The sequence below is a fragment of the Podarcis melisellensis genome, assembly GCF_964234715.1.
Source record: "Podarcis melisellensis genome assembly, chromosome: 14".
Taxonomy (NCBI): Eukaryota; Metazoa; Chordata; class Lepidosauria; order Squamata; family Lacertidae; genus Podarcis; species Podarcis melisellensis.
The window spans coordinates 48,842,255-48,859,250 of NC_138546.1; the positions used below are offsets into that span (position 1 = coordinate 48,842,255).

General features: G+C 45.4%; 1 long non-coding RNA gene across 1 annotated transcript; it reads right to left on the reverse strand.

The window, feature by feature from the left end:
- Positions 1–389: 389 nt before the first annotated feature.
- On the reverse strand, positions 390–2,630 carry LOC309356416. Its single transcript, XR_014162777.1, has 2 exons — positions 2,338–2,630; positions 390–550 (listed from the first exon to the last, which is right to left on the reverse strand). It is a non-coding gene; the product is annotated as an uncharacterized lncRNA (long non-coding RNA).
- Between the last annotated feature and the right edge of the window lie 14,366 nt (positions 2,631–16,996).

The following is a 16,996-nucleotide window of genomic DNA, read 5'->3' on the forward strand; positions in this document are numbered from 1 at the left end:
AGCAGTTCAGACTCTGAGACTGCTGGAGAATCCCTAGAGTCATCCTCTCCTGCTGCAACAAATTCCCCTCTCCTCTGGTCTCCAAGAACGCACAGAGTAATTAGCAGAGCAGAGGTCAGAGGTGCACAGACACAGTTTGAGACTGCTTGGGAAATATCCAGGATGATTGGGACCTTCAGTCCTGGCAACTGCTCCATAAGGGCAAGATCTACTGGGGAGTGTTGCTGAGACCACTAGGCTGAATTGTATGTTCAATTCTTTGAATAAAGAATTAACTTCACTGCCAATGGAGGTCTGCTTCCTTTATTGCTGACTTGCTTCTGACTCCACCCCTGACAGAAGGCCATGTCTCCCTATTCTGCAAAGGATTTGAAGCTCTGCAGCCACCTCTTCTATGCCAAAGCCTTTATTCCAGTATCAGAGCTCAGTTGGAAGAAATATGGACTCGTATTTAGGGTGGGAACAATTGTTTTGGTTGATGATGAATTTATTCTCTTAACCACTTGACGTCTTGCTGCCATAGTTTGTATTCAAAGTGGTTTGGTGTTATCTAAAATCAGAAAACATGTCATTCTTAAATTAATTGATTGATTATAATATATATAGAATATACCACCTTTCAACATATAACAAGAGAATGTGAATTTCCTCCAGGATGCCAAAAAAGTGATTGTATACATGATGAACATGGGAAGACAATGAAGGGATAACTAATTTAAGTGATGTCAGGTGAGTGAACATAACTTAAAATGCAATAAGGCTAGGAAGCATCTGCTGCACATCCTTTCCACCAAGTGTCCCTCTCCAAAGCGGAGAACCACATGCTTTTCTCTCCCTAGCGCTATCAGCATTTCCAAGTGCCCCTGGCTTTGCCCTTAGCTAAAGACTGTCCACCTAATGACGTTTAGCCTACGGATGTTTCAGAATCTGTAGCCAGCTAAACTTTGCATCTGAGACTCCTAAACTGAATTTAGCAAATGAGAGCTGGCTTTGCCAAGTTGATAAAAATGTTGGACTTGGATTGCACCATGGTGGGGCATTCTGAATTAAAGCCCTTCCTTCCCCGTGTTGTGAGTTTAATCCTTGTTAGGGTCATCTACTGATGGTGCCAAGCATCAGTCCTAGGCTGCAGAATTTGCCCCTTATAGCTGATTCAACAGAACTGAACATTGTTTGGATTGGCATGGAATCTAGAGACTGAGTTTCTGCTGGGCAAACCTGATGCCATTTTCCTCCCCTTGTCATGACTTGGAGAAGCTTTACTGGACAGACTCTCTGCTGTACCCAGAAGGTGCAAAGTCCCATGTCGGCAGATGGCCCTGTGCTTTTTCTTTCCAGAGAGCCTTACTGACCATCTCGTCCCAGTATGAGCAGCTGCTCCGTTCACTTAGGGGCAGTCACCTCTGATGGCTCATTCTTTTTCTGCCCTTTTCCTGTCCGCAAAGCATAAACCTCCCCCCTCTTGCTTTGTTCTGTTTCTGACCTGGCTTGCGGTTCCATCCACCTGTGCCCGCCTTGAGCAATATATAACCTCTAGCCAGCCTTCCTTGCCTTCGCTAGCTGCAATTGTTCCAGGGTTTGTTCATTTCTTCAAAAACACGACAGCTTGTTGATGAACAGGTGTCTCCTGGGACGTGCAGTTGCCTTGTGCAAAGGGAAGGATGAACCACTCAGGGAGGTTTCTCTATACCTTGCTAGTGTAAGACGGTTGCTTAACAGACTTCACTTTTTTATACACACCCTCTCATGATAGAAACTTCCCCCCTTCCAGTTAAGGGGGAAAGGGGACTTTGGGGCAGTGTGTGTGTGTGTGTGCGCGCATATGTGCTTCAAAGAGGTGTCCCTTATGGCACATACCATATTTTTCGCTCTAAAAGACATACTTTTCCCCTCCTAAAAAGTAAGGGGAAATGTGTGTGCATCTTATGGAGCGAATGCAGGCTGCACAGCTTTTGCTGAAGCCAGAAGAGCAAGAGGGATTGGTGCGCACTGATCCCTCTTGCTCTCCTAGCTTCAGGGATAGCTGCCCGAAGCCTCCTGAATGCAGCAGAAGCGCTCGCGCTGTGCTCAGGAGGCTTTGTGTTGCTTTCGCTGAAGCCAGGAGAGCAAGAGGGATCGGAGCCCCTTCCATTTCTCCTCCCGCTTTGCTGGAGAGGCCCTGAGCAGAGAGGAAGAGAACATTTTTTTTCTTGTTCTCCTCCTCTAAAACTAGGTGCGTCTTATGGTCGGGTGCGTCTTATAGAGCAAAAAATATGGCATATCAGAAACCCCATCTCTACACATGCAGTGCATAGTAAAACAATGGAACTACTCCCACAGGAGGCAGCGATGACCAACCTGGATGGCTTTAAAAGAGGACTGTACAGATCCATGGAGGAGAAGGCTGGCAGTAGCTACCAGCCATGATGGCTGTTCTCTGCTTCCACATTTGGAGGCAGTAATGCTTCTGAATGGCAGTTGTCGGAAGCCACAGGAGGGGTGAGGGCTGTTGTGCCCGGGTGCTGCTTGAGGGTTTACCCCTGGGCATGCTGGACCAGAATGGCCATTGGCCTGATCCAGCAGCCTCCTTTTATGTTCAGATATCCCCCATATACTTGATGTTCAGTTGGTCATTCCATAGATCTGCAAAGAAAGTCTACAAATTGGCTTTTTGGGAATCACCTAGCAACAGCTTTGTCAACTAATAACGAAATCTGGTTACATTACAATGGAGTGTCACCAGTAAGATTTTTTAGAAAATGGCACTGAAGCATCAGCTGTGAGAATCAGAAATATTAAGCTTTTGAGTGTCTTTTGGGAAACTTTTATGCCCCCTTGAAGCTCCTGTTTATTGCTGAAAGTGGCTGCTGGAGATTAATTTGTCTCCACTGGATTGCTTAGTGGATTTTTAAAGCTGTCATTTTGTTCTCAAGGGCCAGTCAACCCAGCCTGCCACTTGGGGTGCTGCACCTATGCTCGGCCTGTGAGAGTGTCTGTGTGAATATGGAAGGAATGGAATCTGAAGTTTTGGGAACTAGCTTACAAAAAGCTGGCTTAAGGAGCTATAGAAGGCATGTTGCTTGCACCCCCTCCAACATTCCTCAGATGAAAATAGGGACATTTCTCACTCCCCACCAACTGACTCTTCTCAAACTCCCATGTTTGTCCCCCAAGAGCATCACCTATCGAAAGAAGGGCGAGTGCTGCCACTGCCATACCAGCAGGACACACAACACACACCCTTCACCGTCCGGAGAAAACCCACTAATCCCGCTTTTATTTTATTCTTCAGTAGATTTACAAAAAGAAAAGTGCACACCAAAAAAAGAAAAAAGAAAAGAGTAAGATTAGATGCGGGACGCGGGTGGCGCTGCGGTCTAAACCACAGAGCCTAGGGCTTGCCGATCAGAAGGTCGGCAGTTCGAATCCCTGCAATGGGGTGAGCTCCCATTGTTCATTCCCTGCTCCTGCCAACCTAGCAGTTCGAAAGCACATCAAAGTGCAAGTAGATAAATAGGTACCACTCCGGTGGCAAGATAAACGGCATTTCCGTGCGCTGCTCTGGTTCACCAGAAGCGGCTTAGTCATGCTGGCCACATGACCCGGAAGCTGTACGCCGGCTCCCTCGGCCTATAGGGCAAGATGAGTGCCACAACCCCAGAGTCGGCCCCGACTGGACCTAATGGCCAGGAGTATCTTTACCTTTAAGATTAGATGCACAAAGCATTTTTTTAAAAAATCAAAACTCCTTGCACTCCACTTTGCACCCCTTCTTCCTACCCAGGGCAGCCTTGCCCTCTGCACCTCAGGGCTGTCGTGTCACGTGGGACTGGGCCTTGGTGGCAGCAGCCCCTCTTCATCACCCGCTCTCCTCCAGCCGCTATGAGCTGCCCAAGGGAGGAGGCCGGCAGAGGCAGCCATGGAGAGGCCACGATGGAGAGGCACTGGGATGCTCCCCTGATGCCACTCGGGACAAGCGCTGGCTCAGCCTCCTCCTCAAGCTGAGAGACAGCAGCACTGGCAGGGGAAATGGAGACATGAAGGATCAAATCAGAAGCTGGGATGGCTTTCATAATTCCAAGACTGTCCCGGTGAAAATGGGACACTTGGAGGGTTTGTGTTTGTTAGTTGCATTTATTTATATCCCACCTTTTCCCCAGACTGGGACTCAAGGCAGCTGTAATCCTCTTGTTCAGCTTTTTAAAATAATCGATTATTGGTGAGAAGGGATGTAGCTCAGCAGTAGAGCATCTGCCTTGCACACAGGAGGTATCAGGCTTGGTCCCCATATAGGAGAGGCTCCCTGGAGAGCCACTGCCAGCCAGTGCACACATTAGCTGGATGGACCCAATGGTCTGACTCAGAAGGCATCTTCCTCAATCCCTATCCTATCCCGCCCTGTGCTATCCTATCTTCCTGTTATTGTTTGATGCTGCTTTGACTTATTAGTTGCTCATTCCAAAAGAGTATGAGAAAACCGAAGGCCAATATCGTAACTTAAAAGGCCACAATGATAATGTTAGGTCTCGTGCCAGTCTCTGAGCAGTGAGAGACTCTAGGGGTTCCAGCACTTACTCAGGGCTCAGTTTCCATCAGAAACTGTGGCTTCTTTAGGATATATGGTTTTATTTATACATATGCACAACCTGAGCATAGGATGGAGGGGCCTGCAGCATTAACCCTCCAACAGATCTTGCTTTCCCATTTGGTTGCCAGGGCAGCCCCCAAATCCAGTGTAGAGCAGGCATGTCTCTGGGTCTCCAGTTTCCATCCTGTTTCCAGCTTTGCCCACACAACTCTGGCTACTGTTCTCCTACCTAGCAGCTAGCTGGGCAGGGAAATGCACATCCATTTGCTCTATGGCACAGAACAACATATTTGGTTATGCCAGTCATGGTGCTTGACTATCTAGCCAAAGTCATTACCTTAATAAAAGAACTGGTATTCAAAAGCATTTACTGCCATGAGTTCCATAACTTAACTATGCACTGCATGAAGAAGTGCAGGATCCCAAGAATTTGTGGGGGCTCAGGGCATCACCCAGACTGACCCTCCCAAACTCATAACTTATTTGAATAAAACCATTACAATGATCCATAAAACAGAAAAGCAGCAAAACTTCAGCAATAAAAAGCAGTGCTTTCCCCCACGGGGCCTCTGCCCTTCCCTAACCTGTAACTCTGCCTTCCCTTTTAAATTTCATCTGAGTCAAATTAACTCGATAATTGAAAGTATCAGTGGTCGTAGCCCCAAAGGGGTGAGGATGGATATATCCCGTCATTCATTTTCTCGCCCTAACAAATGGAGGGTAAGAAGAGGGGGGCACAGAGAGCAATTGGTGGCCAGGCGGGGGTCCCCTGCCCTGGAGCCTAGCACAAGGGGCACTTGGCCCGGTCTTTCGCTGGCACCGCTGGCACCGTGATTTCTTAGCAGCGCCTTGCTTGCCGGCCTGCTGAGCAAACTTGGCACCAAGACCAATTTCCTGACGCCTGACCTACATGGCCATATCTCTAAATTTGCAAAACCTGTGATTTGATGGCAAGCAGTGAAAAGGTCGCTGGCGGAGCTGGCAAGGCACTTAAATCAAAATGATGGAGCTGGGTAATTTCATTAACAACAGTTGTATTTACTGGGAGCCACAGATGGTGCCGTTTAGCTTATGGCCAATTTGTTAAGACAAAACGAGTATAAAGAAAGACGGGAAAATATTCCAAGTGAGAGGTGGTTAAAAATTTAAATAGGGACCAGATGGTTGAAGATCATCCTTCATCCAAATTTGGTGAGGAGGTGCCTGTGCAGTCTGAGAGCGCAGAACTTCTTGCAATGGGTGGATTCTGAGTGACTGAGTCACCTTCTTTTGTTTGCAGGAAGACAGTCCCAAGGACTGCAGGGTCAGACATTTGGGGGTGGACAAGGGTGTCTTGCCGCTTGACGGCTCAGACATAGGTGGCTGGCAGAAGGCAAAATCTATTTGTGAATATTTTTGTAAACATTTTGTTTGAAAATAGTCTATGCTTTTTTTAAATGAATCACTATGTAAACCCAATTTTATGCAAGCTGTTTTATTTATTTTAAAGGTGTTCTTCCATCCCTTTCTTAGCTAAAAGGGGTTAGCTGGAGCAGTACTATGACAATTGCAGCCCTCAGGTTTGTGCTATAAAAGACTTTGCACACAAGGAAAAAGGGATTGGGAGGGAGGAGGAGAGAGGAAAAATGCAAGCTCAGGTACCAGTTCTTAGAGTTATAGTTCTTATAACATCCAGCTGAAATTTGGTTATGCCAATCAAGTGGCCTGATGGAGTGTTTGCTGCTAGATGACAGGGGCATATTTATTGTGACCAAGATACCAAATATGTTTGTATAGTGACTTAGTTTAGTGAGCTTTACTAACCTTTCCTCTTCCCTTACCCGGCCCTTTCCCTTTTGTCTTGGCCTTGCAAATGTGAGACTGTGAGCAGGCGGTCAGGGAATGATCTTAAAATCAGACAGTTTTAGCCTCTTTACATGTCAAATCAGTTGTGACAGTAGTAGAAGTTGTTATTACATATTTATCTAAACGGGAGCCATTCACAATTTATTATCAGCTCTCCCATGCCCTGCAATGAATTTCTGACTCAAAAGAGGAGGATGTGAAGCTCTCATGTGCTTCCCAGAGCACAACTAATCTGGCCAGAATGATGGACTCTCATGCTTGGCTTTAGGTTGCAGCATAAGTCAGGCCAAAAATCTGAGCACTAGTGATCTGAAAAGTGGATTCCTCAGATAATTTCCCTGTGATCCATGCCAGTGCCCAGTGGGTGATTATGACACGCTTGGGAGAGCTTGCCACATCTTTAAAAACACACATATATATGCCTTTGCAGCATTTAAAAGATATGCAATGAAGCCCTTGGAATGGAGACTGTATGAGGCAAGAGAGTAACAAACATTGAAATGGCCTCTGAGTTCTTTGTTTTCAAGGTGGCATTTGCCAGGTTTCCTTTATGGCCCATTTTAGCCACTGATCTTTTTTGTTTAAGAGAGCACAGATAAGAGTTTCAGGGCAGAAACAAACATAGCAAGGCTCTGAATTGGAGTGGGGGATATTAGCCTCAGAGCCACATTTCCACATGGGCAACATTTTGAGGGCCGTGTGATGGGGCAGGTGGGTCCGTATGCAAAGTGGGTGGGGCCATATTCCCCCTCCCCCATCTCTCGCTCCTTCCTCACAATGATCTCAAAGACAAGCACAGCAGAAGATGTAGGACAGATCCCCATAGCTGAAGTAACTTTCCTGGAGAAGGACAGAGTCTGAGGATGAGCTGAGTCAATAATAGAGACAAGAGACAAAGTGGTACCTCACATGGTACCTCACCAAAGACTCCTGGGTAAGCACAGCAGTGATGAGAGGTCTTCGTCTGGATCAGTTAAGGAACAAGAAGCAGGAGGCTGAAATGAATGGACAGTGCTTTATAAGAGAGCAGCTGATCAAGGCTGACTGTAAAAACAGTCTCTTCTTGAAATCTGGAGTGTGGTTCAGCAAACAGTGAAAATATTTGCTCAGAAAATGCTTACCCTTCAGCGTCTTCTTTCTAGTCTTTCAATCCACTTCTAGTGTTTTACACAGAGACTAGGAAGAGTCTAAGTATGCAAAATGAAGCAGTAAAATTACCCCAAACTGTGACAGGACTTTAGACTGGTGGGGGTAGGTGCACACACCCCTCAGGGAAACCCTGATGCCAAAGGAAAAAAACAAGCATTGCTTTTCCCATCAGTGCCAGATCTAGCTCCTAGCCAGGGGCCTCTTACCCATAGAGGCTAGTGGTGTGGGGCACCAGGACATCAAGTTCTGGAGGGCGCCAGGGAAGAGGCAGAGGCTGGATGCGGCGCCTTCCAGCATCAGCTCGCTGCCCTCGACATGCTGTGCCGAAGCAGCGCTGCACCCGGAGCCTCCGTCTGCCAGCTGAGCCAGGAGGCATCATATCCAGCCTCCGCCTCTTGCCCACTGGAGGAGCTGCCCTCCAGCCACTGCCTGCCTCCTCCAGCCCCGCCGGCTGAGCCGTCCTCCTTAAAAAAACTCTGGGAAACGGGGGGTGGGGTGGGGCAGCTTTGCACCATGGCACCGGATGTGCTTAAGACGGCCCTGCTCCTAGCATGGTTTTATTACATTTGATTTATCCTCATTCTTCCAAATGGCTCAAGGCGTGTCACATGGTTCTCCCTCCCCCCACTTCATTTTATCCTTGCAGCAACCTAGTGAGGTGGGCTAGGCTGCAAGACAGTGGCTGGTCCGCGGTCACCCAGGGAGCATCATGGCTGAATGGGGTTTCAACCCAGGTCTCCCCAGTCTTCTTCTTTTGAAATCATTTTTATTTGATTTTACAAAAACAAAGTTATAAAAATTCAACTGCAGTATATATCCATATACAGAGATCCCTCCGAATCTCGCAACTCCCCCCCCCTCCATGGGGTCCCATTTTAAACATTTACAACTGCATAGTCTTCCATACTCTAACTTTTACATCAGTCCATATTGTCCATGGTATTTGTTACACTACAAGTGGAATCAAAATCCTGCCAATGTTTCCATCTGCTTACAGTGGTCTCCTAAATAACATACAATCCCCCCCCCATTCTTTTATAAAGTATTTGTTCTCTTGGTTCCTGAGTTTTCCAGTCAGTTTTGCCATTTCGGCATAGTCCATCAGCTTGGTTTGCCATTCCTCTCTGGTAGAGACCTTGTCTTCCTTCCATCTTTGGGCTAGTAACATCCAAGCAGCTGTTGTTCCATACACAAAAAGTATTTTCTGCTCTTTGGGATGTTAGTACCTGTAATTCCTAATAAAAAGATTGTCTGGGTTTTTTTTTAAACAAAGGTTATTTTAAACATTTTTTTCATTTCATTATATATCATCTCCAAGAAAGCTTTTATTACCTTACAAGTCCACCACATATGATAAAAGGTACCTTCTTTACCTTTCCAGCAGGTACCTTGTCCTTTACATTATTGCTAACTTACTAGGAGTCAGATACCACTGGTACATCATTTTCATATAATTTTTTTTCCGAGTACAACATGGCATAAATTTCAAGTCTGTTTTCCATAACCTTTCCCAATCTGCCATCTGAATATTATATCCCAAATCCTTTGCCCAGTGAATCATTACCAACTTGACGTGTACATCTTTTGTATGCTGTTCTAAGAGGAAACTGTACATTTTTGACAATAATTTGGTGTTGTTTTCTAACAGATTTTTTGAAATTTTGATATCTCACAACTAAAACCTTTATTTTTAAAAGAAATGTCATTTAAAAATGTCCTAACCCTAACCCTAACCCTAGCCCTAACTAAAAATGTCATTTAGTTGGTGAAACTGTAACTAATTTGTGAATAAATCCTTTCTCATAGTCTTTTACCGTATTTTTCGCCCTATAGGGAGGACCAGCCCATAGGGCGCACCTAGTTTTTTTTGGGGGGGAGGGGGAATAAAGAAAAAAAATTATTTCCTCCCCTAACCCTAACCCCCAGAACAGGCTCCTATCCACAAGCCTTGGGAGCCCGGCAGGAAGTCGTGCCAGGCTCCCAAGGCTTGAGGAGAGCTGCCTGAAGCCCAGGGTGCGCTCCACTGCGCTCCCCAGGTTTCGGGCTGCAGGCTGCTGTCCGCAAGCCTTGGGAGCCCAGCGGGACTTCTGAAGCCTCTTGCTCTGCAGGCTTCAGCGAAAGCCTGCATTCGCCCCATAGGACGCACACACATTTCCCCTTCATTTTTGGAGGGGGAAAAGTGCATCCTATAGGGCGAAAAATACAGTAGTTTCACCTGATGTTCTACTTTGGTTAACAGCTCTGTATATGTCAGCCAATTACTTCTCATATTCAGTTTTTTCAGAGATATTGCTTCTAAAGAGGAGGTCTCCCCAGTTTTTAGGGGACAAGGTGAGGTTGCATTCAGACAATACTCCAAATCATATTTTGGAGTCCTCTTCCCCAACCTGGGGCCCAACTTGGGTCCTGGAATACAACTCCCATTACCCTCAACCAGCACAGACAATACTCAAGGATAATGTGGGGGGTGTTATTGGGTGGTTGTTTTTATTTTTATTATATATATATATATATTGACGTTTTATGTTGATCTTGTTCTGTGAACTGCCCTGAGACCTCGGGTATAGAGTGGTATATAAATTTACTAAATAATGAATAAAAATAATAATAGTCCAATACACCCAGGAAACTCAAGGTTGGGGGTGGACTACCACTTACCTGCTTGGACTAAGCCCTTCTGCATTCAAATGTACTGTAGGTTTTCTATTCTTTTCTTTGGCTTATGAAACTATGTAAATGACATCACAGAAATACTGAATAATACTAATCACTATTATTGTTAGATTTCTCCACCACCTTAAATGCTTAATTCAAGGGAAAAAAACTTCTCTCTTTTTTTAAAAAATGCATGCATTATCCCATTCAGCTGAGTCAATTCCTCCCCCTCCCACAGTCTGTGTAGTTCAAATTCAATATATTCTTCCTGCTTGAGTATCTTGTATGCTAGTATAAAAACTGGAGATTTACTTATATTTTAGTTTTACCAGAGAGAGAGAGAGAGATTCTTGTATAATTCAGTGGTACACCTAGAAAGGGGTGAGTGGAGAGAGAGAGAGAGAAGGAAAAAACTCCTTTAGGCCACAATATGTCGTTAATATTCCAAATTAAGTCAGATTATTCTGCATCAACAGGCAGGTCAAGCTCAGCTTTATGTGGTATCATTTATAATACAACATTTTGCCTAAAGCAGCACAAAAACCCTGAAGCACCACTCTGAATTATCATGACTAAATAATACAGAACACTTCCTGCGGGGGGTGGGGGTGGGGGAATGGAGCTGTGTTTGGGGCAGGGCCTTTGGGTTCCATTCTGACAATTGTTGTGACTTCTGAAAACCAGAGTTGGCCAGGCTAATAGTGGGCTGAAGGCCGGTGCCATGACCCTGGAGTCAGACTCCTTCAGAGTCCTAGGGCCTGGGAGTCAATGTGGGAGAGGGGATTGCCCCGAGGGCTGGCCCCATAAGCATCTAACATGGTGGCTCTTCCACCAAGAGCCCAAGGCTGTTGTGTTGCCCCCCAAGGTTTCTTAATGCAACAACCACCTTCCTGGCTCCATCAGAGTCAACAAGTATTAAAGCAGGCTGGGTCACTTTAAATGAAGAAGCTCCTCCCAGCAAAGGTGGAACTCGGAGCTGAGACAGAGCAGCAGCTACTATTTAAGGCTTTGCCTGCTGCTGCTGCTACTGCTGCTGAAACAACATATGAGCCCAGCCCAGCCTCAGCTAAGAAAGGAGCTGTCCAAGGTACTCTTGCTGTGCCTCAGTTCTTCTCAGGTGAGTGTGCACAGCAGAGCTGTGTGTATATGAGCTAAAGAGACTCCCCCCTTCCCCGCTGCAACCAAAGGACAGATTAATAGGCCACTGGTGGCAGCCATTGTCTCTCCTCCTTCACCCAGAAAAGCTCCTGGAAACAGCACAATGTCAGTCAAGCCATCACTTGATGTCGTGGCAAGACAGAAAAACCTTCAGCTGCCATGCCTGAGAGACAAAAAAATCTTAAAATGTATGCACCCCCTGAAGATTGACAACCTCCCTGCTTCCGTTGTGTGATGGACAAATGGTCTTTTGAAAGTGTGCATCCTCATTGTGCCAGCCAGGGGCAGATTTTAGGGCAGCATGTCTGGTTCCACCATCCGGGGTGCTGAGCTGGGGGCAGGGGGCGTTGTATGCACAGGGCATTGCAACTATGACATAGTGAATTGAGCAGAGTGGAAGGCAAGTCTAGAAGGGGGTGCGTGCCAAATTTAGCTTTGCACGAGGGCCCAGTGGAATTTGAAAGACCAAAGTCCGCTCCTGGAATGAGCCTTTTATGCAGTGGCTCTTCATTTACGAAATGCTTTCCTCAGTGGAGCTTACCTGGTGCCTTCATTACATATCTTTAGGCGCCAAGCAAAAACGTTTCTCTTCAACATTCAGTGGCTTTTATAATGTGTTTATGGGAAGGGGGTTATTGGTTTAGTTTAGTTATACATTTTGTATTCTCTCTTTTTTAATGTTGTGAACTGCTCTGTGATCTTTGAATGAAGGGTGGTATACAAATTTATATTATTATTATTATTAATAATAATAAACCTAGACACATTGACTGCATGGAAAGGGGAGGCCTTCTCTCTGTCTCAGCAGGAACCCCCTGACAACATTATGGCATTTTGTGATTGTTTTATGGATTACTGTGAAATTATATGTGCCTTCCATTCAAATGCTAATAATCATAGTGATCACAAGGATGAATAACAATTATCTCTCTCTCTCTGTGTGTATATATAATTACATTTATATGCCATCTTTCCTCCAAGGAGCTCCAAGTGCCATGCGTCGTCTCTCAGGTCCAAGTCTGGCACTCTAACCACTCTAACCACTCAGGAGGAGCACCAACCTCAGGGCTGGCCCAAGTCATTTTCCTGAGGCAAAGAATAAGATGGCAAAAGGTAATCCGACTAGCAGCTTCTGAGTGGGGCCGCATCCTGCACTCCCCCTGAGGGCAGAAGCCCAGATTACAGACCCCACAGCTTTGCCCTCCCCCAGCTCCTTCCTGCTGCCCCTCCTTCAGCATCTGCCCCTGGAGAGCCCTGCTGCCAGTCAAAAGCATCACCCTGAGAGGGTATTTTGTTTTCCTTGAAAAGGCAACCTCTTCGCTCAGTGGCATTATTTGCCATATAATTGGAGGATGGATTCCCTTCTCCCCTGGCTCCCTTTCATGTTGTGAAGCAGGGATATTTTATTGAAGAAATAATTCACTCCAGATTATTCCGTCTGCTACACTAAAGAAACAAACAAATGAACAAAAACCTAGCCCTGCAATGTCAAATAATGCCTAATTTTTAGAAAGAGGGGTTTTTGCGATTGAGGAGTGTGGCACTGGCAGGCCTCTTGGGCTATTAGATGCATTACATACATTATTAAGAAATAACAGGGGCACCTTCCGAAGACAAGACAGGAGTCATAACAATGGGACATTGATTGTCAGGGAGAAAGAAATTACACCCCCCCTCCCATTTTAGCAGCACAGCGGGATTTCAGACCCGCCAGCCCAGCCTCCCGTTTGGCGTACAAATTTAGATACGTGGGGCCTGACAGTCCCTGACAGATCTTCACATCTGGAAAACTGGATAATAACAACAATTCAATTCAAGTAGAAGGAAGGAAAATTAGGTTTTCAATCTTGATGCCAGCAAGGAAGCTCCTGATATGGAGATACACAGTCAAGTTTGCATGAGTTGACTATATAAAAAGCAGAGCAGTGTGGGAGGGAAAGCGGGGGTGGGGTGGGAGGAAGAAGAGGAAGGAAGGATAGCAGGGGAGTAAGGAATTAGCGCGCAAAGTTCCTGTGTGCATCTTTCGTTAATGTGAGTGCTAAACAGAAGGCTTCTAACAAAGGGTTTTAAAGGCTGGTGAGGAGGACTGTTGGCATAGGAATTTCCCTTTGGGGTTCAATACAGAGGCTCATGCCAAGTTTCCAGTTGGTTGGGCTTTACTGAGTAATGCATTACAGGACAGAGTCCAGAGAGCTTTCTATTAACACACACACAACATAATAAGCATTGCATTAACTTGGCTGCTTCATCCTCTCCCTGATCAGCTTCCTGATTGCTCCACGATCTCTCATCCAACCACCCTCCTTGAAATGATTTAATCCACCCATTTTTCCTACTGTATGTGCAGAGCCCTCTTTGTACCTTATCTGAAGTTGCATTGCAATCTCCTAAACTGGGGACTAATCTATACTGAGGAGTAAAAACGTTAAAAAGTGTTCTAAAAATGTAACACCAGAGGGCGCTGTAGAGCAGGAATCTTTGCCAAAGGGAAATTGCATTGGGAGCAATTTTTAATAGCATTATAATATATTAAAAATAGCGTTTTCCAGAACAGTGTAGATCCAGCCTAGTTCTTACCAGTTTTGTGGTCGGGCTGTATTCTTGCATATGTGAGACAGAATTTCTACCTCATTGCATGGCATGGAAAGTGTCTAATTACCTGAGTCGGGTTTACCATGTTGTGGCAAACAATGGGCACATTTAGAATGGCTGAAATTATTGTTATTGCTGCTGATGCTGCTGTCGTTGTTGTTACAGGTTCCTGGTTGCAAAAAGAGACTGCTAAAGAGGTCAGACTAGGTGGGCAAACTTAGCCTGGCAAGACTTCCTTTTGCTTGCGAGCTTGTTTTATAAAATGTATACACCATTTGACTGTACAACAACAACTCTCAAAGCAGTTTACAAGGTACTGGGAGACCAGGCCTTAACTAAAGAGATGGCCAAGTAAGTGTGATGTATTGCCAAAGAAGCTGCAATAGTTGGAGAGCCTTCTGATAGGTGACATTTCCCCCCCCTTCTTCCTTGACTTGAGATGATGTCATCAAAGCATCTCTGTGTGGAAGAGAACAATAGACTGGCAATCTTGGAACTGAGCTTGGAACAACCTTCTTCTGCTTCTCTCCTCCCTCACGGGATGGAGGAGGAAAGCCTTCTCAACAGAGGGCTGGGTATCTGGTGGTTCTGACCTGTTCAGACTTTGCCCACATCAAACAGTCTCTTCTACTGAATGATGATGAATACCTGAGTTGCTAATGCATTGTTGGGTTTTTGTCTTTCAAAATTATACAGAAAAATATGTATATTATGTGTATAAAAGAGCTAATTCCCATGTAGAACTCTATTTTTGCAGCAGAAGTCTATGGGTGTTAATATGGAAGTACATTAGTACAGTTGTATGTCACCTCTAAACTGCCACTATGAAGATGCAATTATAAGACAAATCAACGGTGCAACTGCACTTGGAATAGTGTGCACAGTCCTGGTCACCTCACCTCAAAAAGGATGTTGTCAAGTTGGAAAAAGACAGCCAGAAAATGATCAAGTGGATGGAATAAACTCCCATATAAGTAAAGCTTATAGCAACTGGGGCTGCCTAGTTTAGAGAAAATGTAAGAGGCAACAATACATCTTAGGTATAGTGGTTTGATTTGCTGACGTAGGAGCTTGCTGAGGTGCCTTTGCTCCCCCCCTCCAATAAAATATTAGAGGGGGCTGCCCCCTCCCCCAAGTTGATGGACATTGGCATTCAAATGGTGTGTGCGTCTTGTGATCAAACATGTTGGTTGGGGCTTACCTCCCTCCCAATATTTTATTCAAGTTGGCACCCCTGTTTGCTGAAATGGGACAGTTTAAATGCGTAAATGAATATTGCTAGGATCTTGACCCTGCTGCCTGGCTTTGTCTTTGCACGTGCATCTCCTTTGGCTCCTCCAATCCTTATCCATTGCTTTGGAACTCTGTCCCACCTGCTTGGACCACAGACCCACTCCTTGTCTGCTAGCATAAACACCCAGCTTCCTCCAGCCCAGTTCTGGAACCTGGAGCCCAGTGTTTGCTGAGACCTTTTGAACGAGGAGCATGTGACATAACTTTGGGTACGTGGGCCATGTCATTTCGTGGAAAGGGGTGGTGCAAGGGGTATTTTAAACCTTGGGCCTTGAAAGATTTCTGTCAGAACCAGAGGCAACATAATAGAGTTGCTAGACAATCGCTGTGAGTACATTTGTGAACCTTTCAAGAAGCAGAAATTAAGTCACTTTCATGTGTATTGTTTTTGGTCCAGCCAGGTGCAACTGTTAACACAAAATGCTGATGCACCCAACATTTCCAAGTGCCACAAGAAAGACGCTGACCCACTTCTTTGATGTATGACTTGTTCTCGTTTATCCTCTTTTCTACTGCACATGCTTTATTAAAAAACAAAAAAAAAACTGGAGAAGTAATGGGGCTTTCTGGTCTAATCTTTTCCTACAGCTGTTAAAGATGTTGGGCCATACTGCTGGTGGGACAGAGGAGAGAGAAAGGGTGGCCCGGCCAACAGTACTTTAGATAAAATAACATCCAGACCATAAGCTCTTTGGGGCAGAGATCTATCTTTTATGCATGTGTTTCTCTTTACAGTGCTGGGGAAGGTGACCACCTAGATTTTGGGGATTTGCCTGCTCCACATTAGGGACAGCTTGGCAGTGCTCCTGGGCCTGGACCAGACTCACTGTGAGGACCCAGGTACATGATTGTGAGCTCATCAAAAGAAGGGCATATCATAAATGTGATAAATTTTCAGTTCTGAGTCACGGGGAACACAATCCAGTGGGAAATTATCCACCGCAAACGCTGTTGAGATGAAGGAGGGCTACATAAGAGCACAGTAGTAGGTGATGTTACAGGTGCTGGCCAACTGGTGCTTTCCTCTGGTGACTGCTGCCCTCTGCCGTAATGCTCTTGCACAGCTCATGTTCATTTTAATGGGGTTTGTACAAAGGGACTTCTTGTTGGATTGTGACCCAGGCAAGCTAATGGGAGGAGTAGGAAGATTTTCTGCTTTGGGCTCCAGCCCTCCCTCTTGAGAAGCTGTTTCCACAAATGAGAACTGAGCTCCTTTAAACTTCTCGGGAGTTTGAGCACCATCAAAAATTCTAAGGAGATACTCAAGGTAACCTTCATCTTAGTATTTCTCCAGCAAAGCTGTTTGCCAATAATCTGAAGGAGGTAGGGGGAACCAACTTCAAAAACGTCTCCGATCATTAGAACACTGTTTCAAAAGGGAGGGCCTCTGAACTGATGGGTGTTTGGCAAAGCACTCGGCTTGCACAGATGCTCGGTATCTTTTATTTTCTTTTTTTAAAAAAAATCAGAGGGCAAACCAGGCAGCCTGTCTGGGACTCTTCTGGGCTTTGTCCTCCTCATTTAAAAGAGAGCTGGTGGCTCATTCTGTGGTATTGTGTGCTTTGCTTGTGTGTTGTTAAAAAGAAAGAAGTTTCAGACAAGGAATGTGAGGATTCAATTGTTATGCACAGTATAAAAACTGGACATGGGGCTTTTTCTCCAGCTCTCTCCTGTTTTCACCTGACTAACCATATTTCCAAGCTTATCTTGTGGTCCAGCCACTTGATTTCACTTTTT